Source organism: Epinephelus fuscoguttatus, linkage group LG16, assembly GCF_011397635.1.
Source record: "Epinephelus fuscoguttatus linkage group LG16, E.fuscoguttatus.final_Chr_v1".
Taxonomy (NCBI): Eukaryota; Metazoa; Chordata; class Actinopteri; order Perciformes; family Serranidae; genus Epinephelus; species Epinephelus fuscoguttatus.
The window spans coordinates 5,064,927-5,088,800 of record NC_064767.1 but is presented as its reverse complement, the minus strand read 5'-3'; the positions used below and the strand labels follow the sequence as shown (position 1 = coordinate 5,088,800).

Genomic DNA, 23,874 nt, shown 5'->3' with positions numbered 1-23,874 from the left:
GTGGGGGGGACGGAGGGAGTCAGATGGGAGGAGGAGGGCGGGCAAACTTCATTAATGAGGAAATGTCAGATGAACAAAGGCAGATGGCGAGGCCTTTATCAGCATGAGGTCCAAACACCCCAAGAGGAAACACAAACACAGATACACAGCTCATAAAAAAAACAGAACAACATATTGGGAACATGCAAAGACACCGACACTCCCACACAAAGATGCACACCAACATCAGCAGCGATAAAAAAAAAGCATCATGTGCATCTATACCTGAATCGCTACGAGGACACAGAAAAAAGGAAACGTGCTCACTGCAGCCTCATGTACTCTCCTCTCTCCATCAAAAGCCCCGTTTCCCAGCTTTTTCCACTTCACTACAGACATGTTAATGGGGTTTTGTTTCCACATTTAGCTCGGGGGTGGCCACCTGTTTCACGCAAAACAAACTCATTTCTGGACGATAATGCGCCAAGCTCTAATCATCAGTATGTTGCTTGTTGTTTCGGCACAAACTCTGCCTGGTGCAGCCCTCGCCACACACACACACAAACAACCCACACGCACACCTCTCATTGGTGAAACCAGTGCCGGTAAGGCCGAGGGAGAATCTGGGCTGCAGACTGAGACCCTTAAATGAGGGAAAAATGTTTGTTAGTTTATAGGGATGGGTTTTTTCACTAAGATGAATAACATGAAATAAACTTGTATGTATCAGCGTGGTAAAATCCAGCCTTTGCAAAAGCAGGTCCAAAAAAGTAATAAGACAAAACTAGATTTACTGCTGCCTCCGCAAACCAGTCTAGACACAGTTACAGTTCACACTGATGTCGGTCCAGACTCATATGAAGCCATGACAGTAGACAATGCTTTAAATAGGGATGTTGAAAAGAAGCTACATATTCTAAAACATGGATGCTTCACACATCTTCCCCACGACAGCACAGAAGATCTATACGATCAGCTTTAGTTTCAAGGCGGACACCAACGATTCAGCATCTGACCAAATGTCCCCTGTTCTGTTCCTGAGAAATGACCCTGAATAATGTCTAGGAAAGAGTTTTTGCAGAACACTATGATGTGGCAGTGAAGATGACCTTTGACCTTTTGGATATAAAATGGTATCTCTTCATTTTGTCAGAATTAGCATATTAATTCTTGAGTTGTAGCCAAGTGGATGTCTGTGCCAAATTGCAAGATATTCCCTCAAGGCCGTCTTGAGATATTGTTTTAAGGAGAATGACACAAACCTAAGGTCACAGTGACTGTGACCTTTGACCACCAAAATCTAATTAGTTGATTCTTGAGTCCAAGTGGATGTTTGTGCCAAATTTGAGGGATTAAGATATCACGTTCATGAGAATGAGATGGACGCAAGGTCCGTCATGACAGACGCAAGGTCACAGCCATCTTGACCTTTGACTGGGAAACCTAATCACTTCGTCTCTGAGTCCAAGTGGAAATTTGTACAAAATCTGAGAGAAATTTCCTCAAGGTGTTCTCGAGATATTGCGTTCATGAGAATGTGACAGACGTAAGGCAATAGTGAGCTTGACCTTTGACCACCAAAATCTCATCAGTCCATTGTTGTGTCCAGGTGGACGCGTGTACAAAATCTGAAAAAAAAAATAGAGCAAGGCTCTAGTGACCTTGACTGACATTGACTTTGATCGTTGACCACCAAATTCAAACCACTTCATTCTTGAGTCCAGGTGAACATTTGTGCCACATTTGAAGAAATCTCCTTAAGGCCTTCTTGAGATTCTGCATTCACAAGAATGAGGCGGCTGTAAGGTCACAGTGACCTTGACCTTTGAATATCAAAATCAAATCACTTCATCAAGATATTACATTCATGATAATGAGGTGGACGCAAGGTCGCAGTAACCTTGACCTTTAACTCTTGACCACCAAAATCTACTCTCTTCTTTGTAGAGTCAAAGTGGACATTTGTGCCAAAGTTTAAGGAATATCCTGAAGGTGTACTTAAGATATCACTATTACAAGAATTGGACAGACCAGTGGATGAGGATCCAACTTTCCTTACAGTATGATTCTTGTTACTCTCTGCTATTGATTATCCCATTACGCAAGAGATCACATACATAGATCTAATCTTAAAATACTAAATATAAAAACAGCAACAAGAAAAAGAAGCAACATGATGATTTAACAAAATCTAGACTGGAAGAATGAAACAAAAAAAAAACGTAAAGAAAGAAAAAATACATCAGAGCCACAACTAAAGAAATGACAGCAAAAAAGGAAACAAAGAAAAAAGATAAGCAAAAGAAAGAATAGAAAAAGGGGCCAACCCATTCCTGAATGTCAGTGGCCTCCACACTCTGTTACCTCCACCTAAACTGAGGCCCCTCCTCTGTGTCCTCTCCTGTTGCTGAGAAAAAAAGGCTGCACACTGACATTAACCAGCTGTCAGGTGTTGTGCTAGTGCGCCGCCGGCTGCTCGCTTGCCACTGTCAGACTCTTTAAGCATGAATGAATACTACACCTGTAGCTACATCAGCGCAGTCAGGCGCGCTGGCTCCGGCGGCGCCAACCTCTCCGCTAGCACGCTGCCGTGTCGGCTAACGTGATGTCTTCTCTTGTTAGCTGTCACCGCTACGCTAATGCTGCTCAGATGACAGTGTGTGCTCACTAGCATCGCTGTTAGCCTCCTGCTGGTGTCAGCCTGGATTTGTAAGAGGTGAGGTGAGAAGGTGTGTGAGAGGAGGGTGTGTGTACTCTGAGGTCTGGATGAGGTAATTTATACCTTTAGACCTTTAGAGCAGCATCATGTTTTGTTTTATTGCCTGTTTACAAAGAGATAATAATTAATTTTACCTACAGAGTTCATGGATGTTTCATGTAATTGATAAAAAAAAGACGCCCTCCAGAAAGGTTTTCTGAGCGGCGTCATTTTCTGTCGACTAAGATACCTTTGATACACGGATACGTAACTGAAGCTGTTCTGTTTGGGCGCATCCATGTGTGAGTTTGTGTCATATGAGGTGTTCTCTCAGCTCTTTCTTCCCTAAAGCCTCTGCTCCTGTGTTACTGAGATTAAACTGGTCAAGGTGAGCTGGGTCACATTTGTGTGTGTGTGTGTGTGTGTGTGTGTGTGTGTGTGTGTTGCGACCTGATAAATCAGTCTAGACAGTGGAGTTATGTCGAGACATAAAAAGAGGGAGTGAAATGCAGCACTGTGTTAAGTTTTAGAGTCCGGTGAATATGCAAGTATGTATATGGACTTTTGTTGTCCGCCATTTTATATGTAGACATGCATATGAATGCTAATGCATATGTTCAATTTAAACAGACCACTTGTGTGTGTGCTCATGCATGTGTTGTGTGTTTAATGCCCCCTGTGATAAGTCCTTGAGTGGGCAACAAGGACAAGGCAGCGGCCATCTTCTCTGTGTGCCTGTGTGGCTGTAAATCAGCCATAAAACGGCTAATTAACTCTGCTGTGCTGTAAACAAGCAGTGCCATGCTAGACACCGCCAACTGGATGACAAAAGGAGGGGAGGGGAGTGCAGACAGAGCTGTATGTGCCTGTGTGTCTGAAGCAGAGAGAGAACAGTGATATTGAGTTTTCCAGTTTCAAGGATTTTAGCCGGACGCCTGAAATTCAAGCCGAATCACAGGAAGACACAAAGTTAACATTTCCTGTGAGTGCTCGTCCATGCTTTCACTCCATATTGAATGTGCCTGTGTTTACCTAGCCTGGGGGGGGGAGCATGACATCCAAACATCCATTCGTTCATCCGTCCATCCATCCGGCCAGTCATTTCAGCTGGACAGACAGATGCATAAACAGCCAGGAGAAAAAGAGAGAGTGCTGCAACAATGAAGCCAATCACATGGTGAATTATGCTTCACAGAACGCGGCTCATCCAAAGTAGCACCTGTGAGCTCAAATTGCCAGGCCTGTTAGACGGATTGGAAATATCTGTGTAATAAGCTGTTCGCCGATTTCAGATGCACTTCTGTGAAAATGACGGGTTTCACAACATGACGAGAGGCTCGCTGCTACTACAGCTGCAATTAAACTCCACATCAGCTCTGTGAGGGCGAAACTACAGTATCATTACATCTGCAAGCCTGTGAACACATGTAACTGTATGCCTGTTGCATGCTGATGGATGGATGTGGGGGGCAATAACGCAGCAGCATGTATATTCTGTGGCACCAAACTGCTGTAAGTATGTACACTGTAAACCCTCAGAGTGGACGAATCATATGGGACAGTACGCTGGAACAGTACCTGTGTCTTTCCGTACAAACTTTTTTAAATGACACACACTCTGTCCAAATGTCTGTAGACACAGTGGACCAGAAAGTTTGTGTATTCTCGGTTTGGGGCTGTTTTTCTGGGTCTGGGCCCCTTAAGCCTAGTTCACATTACATGATTTTCACCGCAATTTTGACGTCGCAGAGGATCTTGAGAGCCACCTTGGGTCGGAGGTGAGTCAGCAGATAGTTTGCCACGACGAGTCCTCGTGTGTGAACAAGCCTACGAGCAAGTCGGCAAGTCGCCCCCTCGTCTGTGACTGGGACTGGATATCTGGCATGCTAGAAAACTGTCTGACACAACTGACAATTTTTTTTTTTTAATTTTATATACTTTATTAATCTCCGAGGGGAAATTCAATTTTTCACTCTGTTGTCAATTACACACAGGACCGAACACACACATGCACAAATTGGACCTATACATGCACTAAGTGGAGAGATGTCAGAGTGGGCTGCCCATGACAGGCACTCCGAGCGGTCGGGGGGGTCGGTCAGAGGCACCTCGGCAGTGCCCAGGAGGTAAACTGGCACCTCTCCAGCTACCAGTCCACGCTCCATATTTTGGTCCGGACGAGGACTTGAACAGACGACCCTCCGGTTCCCAACCCAAGTCCCTATGGACTGAGCTACTGCTGCCCATTCCAGAGCATCAGCCAATGAGACGGGATATGTCCCCTGTCAGCACGCAGGAGGACGGAAGATATGTGAGGAGGACAAGCCGCAGGGTTGCCAGGTCTGCTTATTAGCCCCGACTTTGGGCTTGTTTTTTGTAAAGTCACTTACAAATATTGGTAGTCGGGTTGTGTTTTTTTGAGCGTGTTTCTAAAGTGGAGTTGCTTATTTGGGCTTGCTCTCTCAACGTCGTCTTTATATCCGTCACTTCTTTTGGGCTTGTTTCCATAGCCCTGGTTGCTTGTTTCTCTCCCAAGATCTGGCAACACTGACAAGCCGGCAAGCAACAACAACAATGGCGGCGTCCACAGGATCACGGGGAGCGCGTTGTGTTTGGACCCAGGCCCTGGAGGCAGATCTGATTCAACACTGGGAAGAATATCCATGCCTTTACGATGTGGCGTCTCCAAGTTTGGTGATGTCACCGCGTTATCTGGGGCTCTGTCGGCGAGGGCTCGGTGGAGAAATCTTGTGGTGTGCACACACAGGTCGTAACGCAGTTGGTGAGACTCCTGCTAACAGAAACACATGTCGCCAGGTATGAACACTCAAAAGATTACGATAGTCTCTGCAATGCAAAATCAGGATGAGAATCATGTAATGTGAACTAGCCTCAATATATTTTTTTAGACCTGTTTTTGTCATAAGTACTTTCGCACAGAATGCTAATATTATCCAGCTAAAAAGCAACATTTGTTTTGTATTTGGGGCGCTATTGCACCACAAATAAAGGTGGTGAGGATTACACAACAACAGCACATAGGCTCTGAAGTCTGAACCAAGACAGCTAACTTTATTACTCCCTTCCTTCCGTTCTTACCTTTCACAGTAAAAGCCTTCGAAAGATACACTGGGTAACTGTTCAACAGAAGGAACTCAAATGTACTCAGGATATTTTGCTAAAATTAAACTCACTAAAAAGCTTACATTTTACCTCAGACCAAGCGGCAGCCTCCAGGGCTGAAAAATGAAGCAAACACAGAAGCGCCAAAACTTTAGATGTCCACTTGAGGCTGGCTCTAGAAGCCAGTCAATCCCCATAAGTCTCTAAATCTAATTTCTCCCCTCATGACAACTGTACAGGGGTGAATTTTTACATAACTCAACTGTTTAAATGTTATTAAGGATTGAATTTAAGCATACTTAAAGGTTGGACGCACTGAGTGACAGGCTGGCTGTCGATAGTGTCCTCGGCTTCTCAGTCAGATCCACCTCTCGTCTCTCTCCACTCTAAGGGCCCTATTTAGATGGTCTAAAACGCAAAGCGCCAGGCGTGCGGCGCATGGGCGTGTCCTAGTCACTTGCTAGTTAGACAGCGCATTTTCAGACTGTGCGCCATGGCGGAGAGTCTAAAAGGGTTGGACTTACTCTGTGAATTAGTCATGGGTGTGTTTTGGGCGTATCATTCAATAAGCCAATCAGAGTGTCACCTCTCATTCCCTTTAAGAGAGGTGCGATTGGAGCGCACGGTGGAGAGCTAGTTAGATGACGGATCTACCAACTGGAAAGAGTGAGCATTTTACAGCTGACTGTCCCGTCACATCTGATGTCAGATCAAAGGGGATTGGCACCGTTTGGCACGTTTGGCACGCATAATGGAAACCCAACCTGATTTGATTACAGTAACACAGCTGCAAACTGATGAGTTCACATCCCTCTCAGCCAACCACAAACAGCCACAGCATCAGATAGGGAGTATATATTCAGCATCTGTCATCTTAGAAAAGCCAAAAGAAAAGAAACAGAGTGAGACTGCGAGAGAGAAAGAGAGAGCACGCGCACGAGAAAAACGCTGTCAACAAATTGTAAGTTATTCAATTTTATTTTAACCCGGGAGGTTAGAGAGCCCATCTCACTCTCCAGCATCCTTAGCCCCCCTGCCCGAAGGTCCAGGAAGGGCTGGTCCCGTGGCTGCACCCGGGCCGTCTGGTCTGGCTGCGCGTGGGCTGCGGAGCTTCCCCCGTGTGCCCCCGCCTATGCGGCGGGCTGTGCATCCTCCTCCTCCTGACAAGATGATCTTCAGTTTTACATTCTAAAAGCTTTTTTTTTTACATATACATTTGTACTTGTAGGGCTATAAGTTTACCTTTTTAGTTCACAGAAGCTGGTTATTGTTGTGTTTATGTCAAAATAAAGTTTATGAAATGTTTTCACATCTTTGATTTTGTGATTTACATGCCAAAATGATCACAATTCATTTGGAAAAGACAAGTTCATTTTACAGGCTATGCATCATCAGCCTGTGGAGGTCTGTTCGCAGTTCCGTATATTCGGACACTGCGAGCTTGGACCTCCCGGATTATGATGATCATTATTACTGCGATTAGATCATTCTGATTAATGACTGACCATTAAGACGTGTTTCTGATAAATATTTTAATGTGCACAATAATAACCTTTCACATTGTAATCATATTTTTATGTGTTATCTTCTGCATATGTGTGGCTGCTCCGTGTGTGTCTGAGCAGAGTGCACGTGCATTGTGCACCCGCCTAGAGACGCATATTACTAATTTGTTTAACAGCGAAATACTGCGCCGTTGACTTTAGACCAGGTTTTTGTTGGTCAATGGTGCATTTGCTTTTTGCGTCATCTAACTAGCAACGCGCCATGACTGCGCCTGACCACTCCTCATTTTTAGACCAACACACCCAGAGAAGCGCAAGTTCATTTGCTAGTTAGACGACGAGCAATGACACTTGCGACACAGATTACTCGCCCTCCGCCGTCCACTTTAGACCATCTAAATAGGGCTCTAAATACGGTCCCTTCTGGCTCCAACATACCCAGATGGTGACAGCCAAAGTGCCGAAACAGGAGTCCACAAACCAACTGGCGACGTCACGGCAGGTACATCCATTATGCCAGAAGCTGCTCTGGGTCAGTAGGATCCTGGTAGTTATTGCACATTTGCTTTGCTTCTGGCAAATATATTCATATCTAGACATTATATTAAACTGTTTTAATGCAAAATATTTGCAGGCGAGTATCACACATTTTCGTGTCGTTTATTTGCCACTGCCACGGCGTGTTAAGTTCTATATTGTGACATAATACATAAATACATTATTCCACTGTTGTGGTTACAGTTTGGCCAATCCAGTCTCACTCCAAAGTCGACGAAAACTGGTGCTTGGTCAGTGACTTCTGGCATCACACACTGATGAAAAAAGCCGTCCTTTCACGTCGGCGTGATACATGATCGGTCGCCATCATTGTTCTATGGTGGCTGGCGGTGTGAGGGGGAAATGCAGTGGGACAGCAATGAAAGGTAAGGTGATGGAAGTACAAGTCAGGCGGGCAGGACGGGTGATGGATGGGTCCAACAACCACCTGACATTCTCTGGCCTGCACAGAGCTCTGACATCAACCCCATCTAACTCTTAGGATAAACTGGAACACAGACTGTTAGCAAGACCTTATCAGCCAACAGAGTTAGACCTCAGTAATGTTCTTGTGGCTTAATGGGATCAAATCCCTGCAGACAAGATAGAAAATCTTATGGAAAGCCAAAAGCCAGAAGAGTGGAGGCTGCAGTGTCTGCAGATTAACGCCCATGTTGGCTGCAGAGCAAACATATCCACATACTCACATACTAGCACAGGAACTAAAGAATGAGCAGGGTGAGGTAGACGCACACACAAACAAGAACAAGTAAACATAGAAAATGCACCCGACTCAAACACACACAGCAGAATTTGCTGATGCAAACATACGAAACAACACATTTCTCATCCAACATTACTGCCCCTGTTTCCCCTGCAGATGTAATGCTACATCAGCGTCCATGTTGCTCCGGTCCATCTGTAACCTAACTAGATGGTTTAATCAATGCCACAGAAGGCTGCAGGTTTAGGCCTGATTAATGTTTTAATCAGAGATACGAGGGAAACAACCAGTTCTGGACAGGGGTTATAACTCTTCCTGACTGTTCTCCAAATCCACAGTGAGTAAGAGTTTCACCATGTTGCTTTGCATGCTTCACAAGAAGTGTTCAAGCTAATGTCAGTGTTTAACAATGTCCTGAGAGGAGTATCAGTGTAAGTTAAACAATCACCACGATGATGCGACAATGTCCGTCACTGAAAACTGATTTCTTTTGAAGGAAAAATTACATACCCATCAACCCTGCTGGGACTGATGGCTACTGGATTATTGAATCACTCAGTGTCCCATGATGACTGTAAAATAGTTTGCTCTTAAAAAGGTGTCTGCTGGGTGCATCAGAAGTAAATGCAAATATGAGAAGGAGCAGATGAAAAGGGTGACTGTGACAGTAAATTTTACAGTTCAGCAGCCAGAGTTAAAGGGAAATTCTTCTTCTAATGTAAAATCCGGTCAAGCATGATGTGACTCTGTAAAATCAGTCTTCTTTTCCGTGTCAGTAGAGCAAGACAGACCTATAAATCTGTTGGATATAACAAATTATGGTCTTTGCTTTTTAAATCTCAAGTTTTGGAGGCAAATGTTCACAAGCCCAAAAGTAAGTTGGACTGTCCTCTGGCTAAAGACGTAGGATACAGTCTCCTCTGTAGCTCTTGTATCTCTGTCGCCAAACGCAACCAGTACAGACCCTTTAACTGTTAGTAAACAGTATGACGTTTTTGGTGGGCGGGGCTTAGCTGGAGGCAAAGCAACTCTCCACAGACATTAGCCAGTGCTACCTAGCAAGTTCTGTTGGCTTGTTTTAGACAGTGGAGGAAGATGATGCAAGTGGTGCATTTAGAAATACTCATACTACTGTCTGTGGCCCTGTTTAGACGTCAACGGTTTCTCTAAAAACAGAAAAGTCTGTCCTTTGCGTTTTAAAAAACTTCTGCCTTTATATGACGACGTTATTGAAACGATCCCCGTTCACATGGAGCCGCAAAATCTACTGGAAACGCTGTAGTATGCACGCCAGGCCAATGGGTGGCAGTGTAAATTTGCAAAGCAGCACCACGGCATGACGTCATGCGCCTGCGCTGAAGCACCTTCCTCTACAACGCAGTGATTACAAAGCAAAACAAAGAAGACACAATGGCGAAAACATGCACAGATAACTTTGTCTGGATGGACGACGAGGTGAAGTTGCTACAGTAACAGATCTACACTTCACTTCAAATCAACAGGGTGAGCAGCACAAACAGAGCTCGGCATTGTTGTTGTGACGGTCGGCATGCCTGGTAACTGGAACCGCAATGCGCATGTGCAAAAAGTCTCCGTTTTCAGAGGAACTGCATATTGCAAGTTTACATGACAACGGAGACGCTGCCGTTTCCAAAAAGTTGCACTCTGGAACTCGTTTTCAAAATGTTGCATTTTCAGGCACCCAAAACGCCGCTGTCGTGTAAACAATCGGCCAAAATGCAACTAAAGTTTACCGTTTTCAGTTGAAATCGTCGTATAAACGGGGCCTGAATGTACCGTTGGGTCATTCAGAGCACCGCACTTTCAGAGTGGCAGAGCACACTCTGGGCAGTTTGTCTGTGGAGACGGAGCAGCAGAGTGCTGAGCGGAGTAAATGTGTGATTAACTTCACCCTTCATTAATTCATGTAGCAAAATAACACTCCAACCAACAGGGCTCTCATTTTAGTGTAGAGCGTCAGACTGAATTAACCAACGCACCATGTCAGGTCACTCACTCTCCGGGACCGCCAGTGTTACTTGAATAAGTAAACACTGACCAACGGGACCAGACTGGCCGACCCGTATGCTCTCACTCAGTGGATGGATGATGTCACAGGAAGCCAATCTTACAAAGGAGGACCACACTTGTTTGTTTTGCTATGGAAGCTAACGTTAGCTAATGTGCTAAAAAGTTAGCGTTGCAGAGAAATCCAATCTTCCTCTTAATCCCTCCCCAGTTTCTGATGAGGTGGACATGATAACCCTTAATACACATAACCTTATTCATCCCTACAACAGGAAATACTTTTTCCCTAACCTGATATGAAGTGTGCGCTGCACATGTGAGCATTTTTGATGATGGCCTCTGTCCAGTCCTTTGGTCTTATCACATTTAACCATCTTTGTTTTTGTTGACGGGCAGTGGCGGCTGGTTTTGAGCCATGACTCCTTCTATTCTGCAGACCAAGACCACATTTTTAGACTCCTATGTAGCCTACAGCCCTGTGGTGGAGAGTCATGTTTTGCCTCCAGCTAACAAACTGACATCACTGTGACGTCGGCCCTCAAAGGGTCTATAGGCACAAACTGAGATGCCGCTAACGCTAAATGGTTGGTGTCAGTAAGATGTACCTAAATGAACAGGACTCCAAGATACATGTAGTCCGTCACTGGGGGGAGGAGCTTTCACCCAACCAAAAGATGCCAAGACACGCACTTTCAAAAAAGTACTACAAAGAAGCAAGAGATCCACACAGTATCTGACTCTCACAGCACAGCACGATATGCATCTACACAAATAACGCACACACATACGTATTCATGCAACCGTGATTGATGCTGATAAGTATTCAATTATTCCCTCATTATGTGGCTTTGAAACTCAGTGTTGTGACTGGAGACAGATAGGATTTGCAGCTTTGCCTCTCGGCATAAAATATGATATTAGCTATTGAAGAAAGAATGAATCCATTCAGGCGCAGTGTCCGCAGAGACACCGTTGGTTTCATACAATGCAGCTGCCTCACAAAGGACACACACGGGTGAGCTCGTGGATTTACATGATGAAAAACGCTGGGAGAAAATGCCAAAATTCATCTGTTGGATACAGACAAACAGGTGTGAGCACAGAGAGACAGACTAACACTGAGTATCACACACACACACTCACAAACTCACACACTTCTCTGCCTCTTGAATTTGTATGCCAATGAGGCCACAATCGAAAGGCGATAACAAATCTCATTTCCTGCGTGTTTGCCAAGTTTTCAGCGGCATTTGTCTCCTGGCTGAATGTGGTGAGTGGGATCTGAGCAGAGTAAACAAGGGCACAGATATCCTCGTCTGATAGAATCCGCAACATAACACCAGCTTCCAACACACCGTCCTCTGGAGTGGACAAAGCACTTGAGAATCTTGGAAGACAAAGCCTTTGGAGTGTCATACTGCAAAACAAATGCCACTTAAAATGTGTCTGCAGTTACGTGAGGTGACTAACAGCAGTTTAACAGATTCCAGTGAAGACCCTGAGTCACAACTGGGATAGAAGAAAGACTAAACAAACCACTTGTCCAGCAAAATCCACTTCACTGCTGTCCTGGATATTCAGTATGTTCCAAACCAGCACATTCTCACTCTGACCTTGTCACATATCGACGTTTGGTCATGGACTTCCCATGTCGAGATATGACGTGCGAGGTTCCCAGGGTGTGTTAGTTGTTGACGTTACATACATTGTCTGTTTTCAAAATACTCTTCTGTTTGCACAGGAAATGTACAGTTTGCATACAGTCTCTTTCAAAATAAAAGCACCACATCGGTACAACAGCGCGAATTGACGTTTTTTCTCTTCAACAACAAACAAGCTGGGTTACGTTTGGCCAACACATGCACATGGTTTGGTTTAGGCATCAAAAGTATGTGGTTGGGTTTAGGATAAAAGTACAGGGTTTAGCTTTACATTCAAGCCAGGAGCGAACATCTGTCTACTGGGTGAAAGTCTTTTTAAATCCCTTTCAGTGGGTCTCACACATACCACATTGTCCAGTGTCACACCTGTGCTGCCTATGATCCCATCCTGATACCAACCTGATTTCACTCCGAAGTCACTGAAAACTGGCACTTGGGCAGTAACTTCAGGCATCAGACACAGACGAAAAAACCAACCTTTCACCATCCTTGCCAGTCAGCATTTTAGTTTAACAGCGCCCGGCGGTGTCAGGGGGAAACAAGGTGGGACAAGAACAAAAGTTAAAGGATAACTTCGGTATTTTTCAACCTGGGCCCTATTTCCCCATGTGTATGTGTGCGTATGATTCATAGGTACAACTGGTTCAGTATTGAGGGAGGCGGATGCAGCCGGCAGCCGCGAAACGAGCTAAAATGGTAACGGAGGCAAATGCATCCCGTATAAGTTGGCGCATTAAAAGTGCTTTTTTTTCGCCACTGACCGGTTCAGATCACCAGTGCTATCTCTGTAGATAGCATACTAAGCGTTTCCCTGACCCTTGACTTCCTCTGGGCTGTAACGTCATCTCGCGAGAGCTTTGCTTGTTGCCGGAAGAAAACAGAGGAGCCATGCTGAGCGCCGCTCAGAGTGGCGCTGGTTGTCCCGGAGTACAGTTGAGAGTTTTACTGCATCGACCGTTTGTGCTTATCCGAATTGCAAGAACAGGATGTCGCGCAACACCCCGTACAGCTTTCATAGGCTGCTGAACACATAGATGGTAGCAGAGAAGTGAACTATACCACTGGAATCGATAATCAAAGCTAACTATAGCTTTTGGGGAATTTTGGATGCATTAGTTGTTTGATCATTCCAGTAAGCCATTGGCTTCCATTCATTTCTGTGCAGTATGAAAATCAATTGACAGACTGCTGGACTTTTCTTTAGCTGTGAAACACATCACAGTGAACATCAAGCCTGCATTAACTTGTGTCGAGGTTACATTAACATTATGTGGTGCTGGGGTTTAGTGCAGGTGATTTGAAAGGTTTGCACTGCATTACTATATAATAATGAAAATTTAAAGGCAACTTAATGCAGATTTGATGCTCACTGGGATGGATATTTACATACATTATTAACTACATATACATAATTTGTGTAAGGGAACTTTAATGTGCGGAAATGAATGAAAACAACAGGTACAAAATGGTCAGCTGAGGTCAAATAAATGTGATTTGTAGGAAATAATGGTCCTTTAATGTCTTCATCAAACAGTGATAAGTTATCGTAGAGGTGCTCAATGACTTTATAGGTGCTGGAATAACAAGGATAGGACAAATAGAGACTTTCTTGAGGGTAGACAGACACACACAGACACTCAAGATGCCATGGTGTGTCTATAACTTTAGTCTGGTCCAGAACCTGATCTGAAAACCATCCCTAACACAGATACAACAGACGGAGGCAGGATGTTACAACTACATCTCGAGCAAGCCGAACAATCTGATCGCAGCAGAACATCTTCGACACATCCTGGCATGGCGGTGGAATAAATCCCCATTGATTTGGAGAGCTAATTAGAGAGCGCCAGAGAGACAAAGAGAGACAGAAAAGGCTTATAGATCGCATGGCTTGTAGCTGTTAACTCTGAACAAGGCAGACACACTCTTGTATTATGACCAATAAGTCCCATTCACAGCTAACTGCCTGGCAATTACTGCTAACACTTCGACTGGCGAGAGAAAGGGAGGGAGGAAAGACAACACACAGAGAGACAGAAATATTCCACATCAAATAGAGCAAAAATAGGCCAAATCATTTGGGTTTGTGAGAAACAAAACTGTGAAACACGAATACATGTGCAGTGTGACAGCCTGAGCATTTTCAAAAAATTATTCTGAACATCTGAGGCGGACAGCTCTCTTTCCAAAACTGCCAAATATTTTTTTCCTATCATATTAGAACTGAAATACAATGAAACTACAATTTTAGAAACACTAGAGTTACTGCCTGGCAGCTGTATGTCTCCACAAACCAGTCAGGTTGCAGCTTCAGTTTACATCCATGTCTGTGAAAACATGGATGCTTCACACACACAAGATCTATACAATCAGCACAGTTTCAAGATGGACACCCTAAATTAGTGTCACTAATTCAGTATCTGACCAAATGTCTCCCCTTCTGTTCCTCAGATATGACATTAAATATTGGTCAGAAAAGTGTTTTTGCAGAACATTATGATGTCACAGTGAAGCTGACCTTTGACTTTTTGGAAATTAAATGTCATCACTTTACCCTATAAGCCATTTGTGTGAATTTGTTTCATGATTAGCATATGAATTCTTGAGTTATGGCCAAAAACATGTCTCGTTAGGTTATGGTGACCTTCGACCACCAAATTCTTAACAGTTCATCCATAACTCCAAGTGGACTTCTGTGCCAAATTCAAGGATATTCCCTCAAGCCTTTCTTGAGATATTCAATCAATCAATCAATCAATCAATCAATTTTATTTATAAAGCCAAATATCACAAATCACAATTTGCCTCACAGGGCTTTACAGCATACAGCATCCCTCTGTCCTTTGGACCCTCACAGCGGATAAGGAGAAACTCCACAAAAAAACCCTTTAACGGGGAAAAAAAATATTGCATTCATAAGAATGAGATGGAGTTAAGATCACTGTGATCTTGACCTTTGACCATCAAATTCTAATCAGTTCATTCTTCAGTCCAAGTGGACGTTTTCGCCAAATTTGAGGAAATTCACTTAAGGCCTTCTTAAGATATTGTGTTCACGAGAATGAGATGGACATAAGGTCACAGGGATCTTGACCTTTGATCACCAAACATTAAACAGTTCATATGTGAGTCCAAGAGGACGTTTCTGCCCAACTAAAGGAAATTCTCTCAAGAAAAATTCCCTTAAGGCCTTCTTGAATTATTACATTCATGAGAATGAGAGGGACACAAGGTCACAGTGATCTTGACCTTTGCCCAACAAATTTTAATTAGTTCATTCTTGAGTCCAAGTGGACGTTTGTGCCAAATTAGAGGACATTTACTCAAGACCTTCTTCAGATATTGCATTCACAAGAATGAAACAGATGTAAGGTCACAGAGATCTTGACCCTTTACCACCAAATTCTAAACAGTTCATTCTTGGTCCAAGTGGATGTTTGTGCCAAATAAGAGGATATTATGTTCTTTAGAATGAGGCAGCCATAAGGTCGTAGTCTTGACCTTTGACCATCAAATTCCAATCAGTTTATTCTTGAGTCCATGCGGAAGGTTGTGCCAAATTTTAAGGAAATTCCCTCGAGGCCTTCTTGAGATATTGTGTTCACAAGAATAAGACGAACATAAAGTCACAGTGAATTTGATCTTTGCTCACCAAATTCTAACCAGTTCATCCCAAAGTCAAACAGGACGCTTGTGCCAAATAAGAGGAAATTCCCTTAAGGCCTTCTTGTAATATTGCATTCACGAAAATAAGACGTGTGACTTTGACCTTTGACCACCAAAATGTAATCACCTTATCTTTGACTCGAAGTGGATGTTTGTGCCAAATTTGAAAAAGTTCTCTTGAGGCAGGCCTAGAGATATCACGTTCACAAGAATGGGATGGACAATCCGAAAACATAATGCTTCTGAGGCATAAAAATGACAACAAGTCTTTACTGAAGTGTCAAACCACGAGGAAATATACACTGGTGAAATATCTCTCATTCTCTCTCTTTCTCTCTGTGCAACCACCTATTCCTCAAACGTAGTGACCGCAGTGTTAAGCAGTGTGGTGACCTGGTCCAGTAAATCACCACCCGCTAACAGAGGGACAGAGACATGAAGACAGAGAGAGACGGAGCTGAGAGGAAAGAAAAGTGGGCCGTTTTCAGGGGTCATCCATTATATGCTATCACATTAGCCCTCATCACTGGCCCGCTCCGACAGTCACCATCCATTCCCATTCTCCACAGGCCAGTACACACACTCACTCACACTCACACTCACACACACACACACACACACACACACACACAAGCAAAGACCGCTGAGAATAACTAGGTTGCGTGTGTTTGTGTCCTCAGCTCGTCTCTCCGTCTCGTTTCTTCACACGGCTGATCAAAGTCCAGCAGCTGGAGTCAATCTGTTGTACCTGGCGCATCCAACTCTCAAGTTACACTCACAAGTTTCACAAGTGCCAAAAAAAAGTGCAGAACTAAAGTCTTTTGGTTCCCATGGAGAACACAATTACTTTTAATTACTGAAACGCAATTTGTGGGTATAAAGAAATGGATGACACGCAACAAACATCCTTGTGTCATGTGCACAGGGCACATACTAGTACAGTAAATGATCACCAGTTCTTACACCAGACTGGATGAACGCATCACTGGCTGAGCTGTAAGTGGTCTTTGCTTCTTGATTTTCAAACTGGGAGCACAGGTTCTGAAAATGCAGTTCATATTGACAACGGCTGGTTTAAATAGGTGTTATGATGTGCGGAGGTTTTTAGACAAAAGCATTTCAAGCTATCTGTCATATTTAGAATTTGTCATATTAAGAAAGCATGGCTCCAAATAAACAAAACATAGGCAACTTTGGCCGGTACGGTGGTGCAGCGGTTAGCATTGGCACCTCATGGCAAGAAAGCTTAGGGTACGAGCCCGCCAACAGGCTGGGGCCCTTTTGTGTTGTGTTTGTGTTCTACCCGTGTCAGCGTGGATTTCTCCTGGTTTTCCGGCTTCCTGCCACAGTCGAAGGACATGCGGTCATTGAGCCTAAGTGAATGTTTGTGCCAAATTTGAAGAAATTCCTTTAAGGTATTCTTGAGATATCCCATTCACAGGAATACGAAGATGAGGAGACACTGACCTTGACCTTTGTCCACCAAAATCTAAACAGTTCATTATTGAATCCAAGTAGATGTTTGTGCCAAATTTGAAGGAATTCCCCAAAGCTGTTTTTGAGATATTTCGTTCACAAGAGTAAGATGGATGCAAGGTCACTCTGACCTTAACCTTTGACCCTTGACCACCAAAATGTTAATACTTTTTTGTTGAGTTCAAGTTAACGTTTGTGCCAAATTAGAAGAAATTCCTTTAAAGTGTTCTTGAGATATCACGTTTATAAGAATGAGACATCCGTCAACCCGAAAACATAATGCCTCCAGCCATGGCTATTAGAGCTTAGATCGGGCCCAAAAATTCCAGGCCGACCCCACCCGAGCCCGTGCATGTTCTGTCCGAGCCCAGCCCGGCTTAAACCTGACATTTTTTTTAAGGATACAAACGTGGACATTGAAGACTGACTCTCGTCTTTCTTCCCATGGCAAGCCTTCGTCATGCGCCTCTCAAGTGTCGAGGTCCCCGTCTTTTTGATGTCATATACCAGCATCGTGCTGCACTTGGTTCACTCAATGAAGCGGACACGCGTTGTCATCACCAACAACTCACATGTAAGCGGCCAGTGGCGCCATCAAGGCCCGCAGCCCCACCCCCCAGGTGTGATAAGTAGTTGGTTCCATAGCCTAGGTCTATTATGAGGAACCCGACCCGTCTGAGCCCGGGATAGTGGCGGGAAATTACGGACCGACTCGTGCACCTTGAGTCGGGTTCAGGTCGGGTTCAGGCTCGGGCAGAGAATCTAAGCTCTAACGGCTATTGCCAGCGCAGAGGTAAAAAAGCAAATGCTATCTTGAAATAAAATGGCAACAAGTCCCAGCATATTATTTGTAAGATTTTGGGGATTCAAATTTGACTACCTTAAATGTACAAAAAAATCCCTGCTGAGGTTGTATGACAAAATATCCACTATTCCAAATACATAACATTTGTCTATGTACAGTCGTATTTGTAATGAAGAAGGGAAGAAATATTTTTTGTATGTTTGTATGAACTTGTCTTGAGATCAGGTCTTGTGTGTGTGTGTGTGTGTGTGTGCGTGTATAAATATGTCCGCCAGAGGAGAAAACTGTAGGTGGTTCTTATTATCGCCTTGACAGCCTGATTTACAAGATTTAAACAGCCGTACATCCTTTTGACCACAGTCTCACACAAACACACACAGAGGGACATAAACAGACATACACACACCTGCACACACACACATTCCACAGTGAGAACACTGGTCTGAAACACCGCCAGGCCCCAATCACACGGACTATGCAAACATAGACTGTACACGCACTGCCCTTCTCTCTTATTGTTTCTCTCTCTCTCTCACACACACACACACACACACACACACACACACACACGGTCCTTTGGTTTCCTTGGGAACAGTGTTTATCCCGTCCATTTAGTCCATTTAGCCGTGTGTCCCATTAGCATCAACCTCCCATCTGTCTACCCGGCCCCTAGAGGGGCTCCGGTGTGTGTGTGCGTCTGATTGCATGACTGTGAGTAACTTCAATGTTTATACAGACGGCAAACTTTGTGTGTGTGTGAGGGTGTGTATTTATGTTACCTTCTGATCACCGCCCCTCCTCAAACTAATCAAATATCAGATTAACATTCATCAATTCCCACCTGCACCGGTGACGTCGCATAATCATTATTCCCGACCTCTCTTGGTTGGCTGCCTGGCACGGTCCTATCCACCAATTACACCCCACAGCTGACGGGCCAGCTGACTGCCACTTCCTGCCCCGTGACCAATTAGATTGCGTTGACGGAGCAACCCTGGCCAGGGCAGGTCGGCTCAGGCTGTCGACCCTGAGGTCAAGGAGAGCGGCTCTGATTGGGTGTTAGCGAGCCGACAACGGCGCAGGCGAACCTTTTCTTAATGAGATCATTACATCTTCATAATGTAGTAATGTGAGGAGATGTTTAATCATTCTGAGCCTAACTCACTGTCAACTATGATTTTATTCACTGTGAGACGACTTCACGGCTCATACAAGGGAACGAACAGGTCGACACAGTAAACTGAGCGGAGGCGTCTGTATGTGACGTGACGCTACTTTAATTTGTTATTGGTTATTAGTCATAAAACACTGACTGATGTGTGATGACTAACAGTGTGACATGCTGCTGTTAACAGCATGTCTCTGATTCGTGATGACCTGATAACTAGTTTCAATACTCAATACAAAAACTCCAGTTCTTACTTTTATTCCCCCTCCCTCCTTCTTCCGTCTGCCTCTGTACAATAAGGAAGTCGAGTCCTACAATACAGGATCATAAGTTTCCCCAAAATGTTCCCCCAGGGTGAAACATTTTCAAAGCTTTGTTAGGTTTCTGTAGCTCGGCTCCACAGTCTTTTACAGTTTCAGGCACAGCAGAGTTTTGAAACATCACCAGTGAGCTCCTGGATGTGTTTCTATAAAGACAAACCTCAGAAATTCTGGGATATACACTCATTCTCCATCTCTGCTTCCATTTTAGCATCCCATTGTATTTGTTTCATGAGTAACGATAGAATCTGGATCACCATTTTTTAAAATCTAATTAATCTTTTGTAAAGATAATGTCTTTTAGGGTTTTGCTTTCATCATAAAACAGTGACAGGAAAGAGGGGAAAGAGAATGGGTGACGACATGCAGCAAAGGGCTGCGACCAAGGCCTCAGCCTATGGGGCGAACACTCTACCCGGTAAGCAAGAGGTCGCCCGAATTTAATTTTTTTTAAGTTAGAACATGATCTTTTTTTTTTTTTGTTCCTACTTGTTTTATGTCTTTAGTGTGGTCATCCTATATCCTGAGGCCTCTTGTTTAGTTTCATGCTATCTCAACCAAGCAGATTACAATCTACTACTTTTAACAGGACTAGTGTGTATGTTTTGATGACCTAATCGCCCAAGAAAGTGTTGGCATTGTGCGTTTCTGCAAACCACATGTAACGTAAAACTTCGTTTAAATGCCTAGTCCCATTTACTGGCCCAGTGTGGCTACACATTTTGACAAAATGCCTGTATAAAGCCAGGTGTCCATTCCTCCACTACCCTGGAAGTTATTCATACTAGTCCATACTCATTGGTAGCTTTGAATGACAGAATGACACACTGACAGAATGACACACTGACAGTTTCCGTGATTATGTACAGCATACCATACCATGACTTAGTCATACCAAACATTAGCCATTTTGAAGCATTTTTCTGTTGTTATAGCGCCACCCAGTTGCCAATTAGAGTTAAATTTCTCCAGTCACCTTGAGGCGTCCTGTTCTACATATCTACCAAGTTTAGTAAAAATCCATATGGCGGTTAGACCCAGATAAGACATGATCTCTCTAGCGCCCCCATTTTGTTTGATGGGGTCAATAATGGAGGGGTCCCCTCAGATTATGTGTGGTCATATGCCTACAAAGTTGCGTGGTGATGGGTGAAACCCTTGAGATGTTCTACACCTTTATGTGATGAGCCACGCCCTCCGCAATATTCATTGCCTTATAGAAGCTCAGTTTTAGTAAGTTTTCCAACTTTTGCCAAGAGGGAACTTTAGATATTGGTCCCTAGATTATGTTCACCCAGTTTCATGCAGATCGCTCAAACTTCCTAGGAAGAGATCCATTTGAAGTGTTTTTCAAAAAATTCAAAATGGTGGAAAATCTATATAAGCGGAAGTTATGGGTTCTTGAGGCAAATGTGTTCCTCATGAGGAGAGGCATCTCTGTGCAAAGTTTCATGTCTCTACGACATACGGGGCATGAGATATGCCCATTCAAAGTTTGACATTTCAATCAGTTGCTATAGCGCCCCCCTTTGGCCAATTGATGTAATATTGCTTCATTGGCATCCTCCCATGATCCTCTACCACTGTGCCAAATTTCACATGGATTGACCAAGTCAGTGAGGAGAAAAACCTGGAACAGACACACACACAGAGTTTTGGTCATTATATAGTAAGATCCCTTTCGTCGGAATTAGGAAAATAATTAAAGGCCTGTCCCAAATACAGGTTTGGGTACAAAAATCTCTTAGTTATTGTTAGGAAAAGATCATGTTTTGGCTTAAAATACCCTGTTGCGGGGGCACAATCCCTGCAGGAAACGCAGGGGTGTCTTGGTAAAGAACAATCGCTTCTGGTGGCATTATCCCCGCTGGAAAAACAATGAGTGGTCACTTAAAAACACCCATGATTGGGCTCACAGCCAATGGAAAAACAATGACAGATTTTCACAACACACTTGTGTTTGGTGACTGAAAAGCTGCTGGAAACACAGAAACAGGTTGCTAAAAAAAGTTTGGGGGGTAAAAAGACGTTGGAAATGCAGTGAGGACTCATTAAAAAACAACCAGTGTTGTTTGTTGGTCACTAACAGTCGTCTGCAGTGGTTTGCAGCTTGGCAGGCGTCTCATCTAGCTGACAGGCCGTCCATCATCCCATCTGATAACAAAGTCAGCTCATGTACCACATCACTTCAGAAATGTTGACATGATTCATATGAAATGTACAAATGTAACGTATTTAGGGTTCAGAGAAAGTTCTGGCAACTGGTTGAAACAAATCAACATGTTTCCCAAATTGTTTGAGTAGACGTTTATACAAGACAAGTGGACAAGTGGCGACACTTGAACAAAATATCTTCCTGGTGTCTGTTCATTAGACTTTTTCTTTAATCATGCTTCAATATTTCTCTCCATCTCTTTCTCCACCATCTGTCTTTATCCCTCTCTTTATTTCTCCATCCCTCCTTCCTCCTCTCTGGGTGCCAGTGAAAGCTGGGTGTGGAGCTGCAGAGCCCGGCGCTGCTCAACACAACAAGGCCCCATCTCATTAACAATGGCCTCAGCTCGCCAATATATACAACTCATCAACTGAGCGCGTGCGGCCGTGTGTGTGCGTGTGAACTAACACCGTGCTTGTGGGCGATAGAGGAGTCAGCAACTTTAGCGGCCAGCCCGGAGGCCTCATCTCGAGATCTTTTTAACAAGGAGCCGGTCAATCAATGTCTGATCGATAACTATCTGGAGCCTGCCAACGTAAAGGTGTGTGTGTGCGTGCGTGGGTGTCACGCCGACTAATTCAGACATGGAGGCATTGCCCTGATCCTGTTGGGCCTCGTTGCAGAGCAGCGTGCCAGCTGTGGAAATGAAAAACCAGCGGCGTCTTTGGCTTCGCTATCGGCGTCCAAGAGGGAAAGCTGGCAGAGCGGGAGAAGTCAATAATGTTGGGATAAACAAATACTCTGAGAGAGACAGAGAGAGGTAGAGGGATGGTGTGAGCTGAAGAGAGGGAGAAGAGCGAGAGAAGGGAGGAACTCAGGAGCAGAGTGAGGGAAGCCAACGGTTTTGCCAATAAACAAGCCAGCACAGCACTATTGCAGATTGCCATAGAGCTTAAGTATACAGGATAGAGGCATTAGAGAGTGGGCCCCATCAGACCAATGCAACAAGAGCTGATCATGCATCTGTGTAGGTGTGTGTGTGAGAGTGTGTTGAAACTGTTCACGTGCACATTTAAACGGTCGACATGATGCTCTGAGTGTTTCAGTCTGAAATGGTTTATCTGTTATTGACTTCATTGTGTCCACAGCAGTTTGTTACATAAACAACAACATACACATTTTATATTTCCAAAGGTCGGAGGTCCAGTTTATTTTAAATGTTGGACTGAGTCAGTTTGTTCTTTATTTCAAAGGACCTGAAAAGCCGATTGTCTTATACGCAACTGATCTGACAAATGCTGATGACAGCTTGTTTCTGCAACATTTATAAAAAAAAAAAAAAAATAGCTTGAATAAAACAGTTTCAGAAGTTGATCTTAACCAATTCTCCATTGTACTCATAAAGGCTCAGTGATTGATCGGATTAAATGAGTCAGAACTTATGTTTTATTTAATCAGCTTTCTTTAATTCATATACTAATTGATGGTGCTGTTTGTGACTGCAGGTGTCTCCCTGGAGCGCAGCAAGCCGCAGTGTGACCTCAGTGAATTAGTTGTTTTTGACAGGCTGAATAACATCGAATCAGATTATTATCTTAGATCAAAACAGGTTGTGGATTTTGGAAATTATTACATCTATTATTTTTCAATTAATTGTGACTTTTAGACTTCAGAATGTTCTTGAGTGATTGGAAACGTGTGCCATCCTCTGGCGTGCTCCATCAGCTGTGCCGGTGACACGGCACAACTAGCTTAAAAATACATATGAAGTTTGAGGATGTAGGAGCTAAATCTGTTTACAGAAAAATGATTTGATCAGCCGATATTTTGGTCGTAACAAAGCCAGCAAAGCAGTTTAGTGTTTTTATGTGGGGTATTAATTTAGTTTCAGAAACTCGATGATCTCTAGAAAGTATTCAGCTCATGTCAGCTGGCGGACTCAACAGGGACTAGAAAACAAGTCTGTAGATCGTTACAATAGTTCGACCTACTTGCTGGAGGAGTAAACTAGGTTTCATTACATATAGGT

At 43.8% G+C, this 23,874-nt stretch overlaps 1 protein-coding gene across 3 annotated transcripts in view; it reads right to left on the bottom strand.

Annotated features, from left to right (window-relative positions):
* Positions 1-23,874, bottom strand: part of atrnl1a (attractin-like 1a) — a 439,798-nt gene that overhangs the window by 85,212 nt on the left and 330,712 nt on the right. The window lies entirely within an intron of this gene.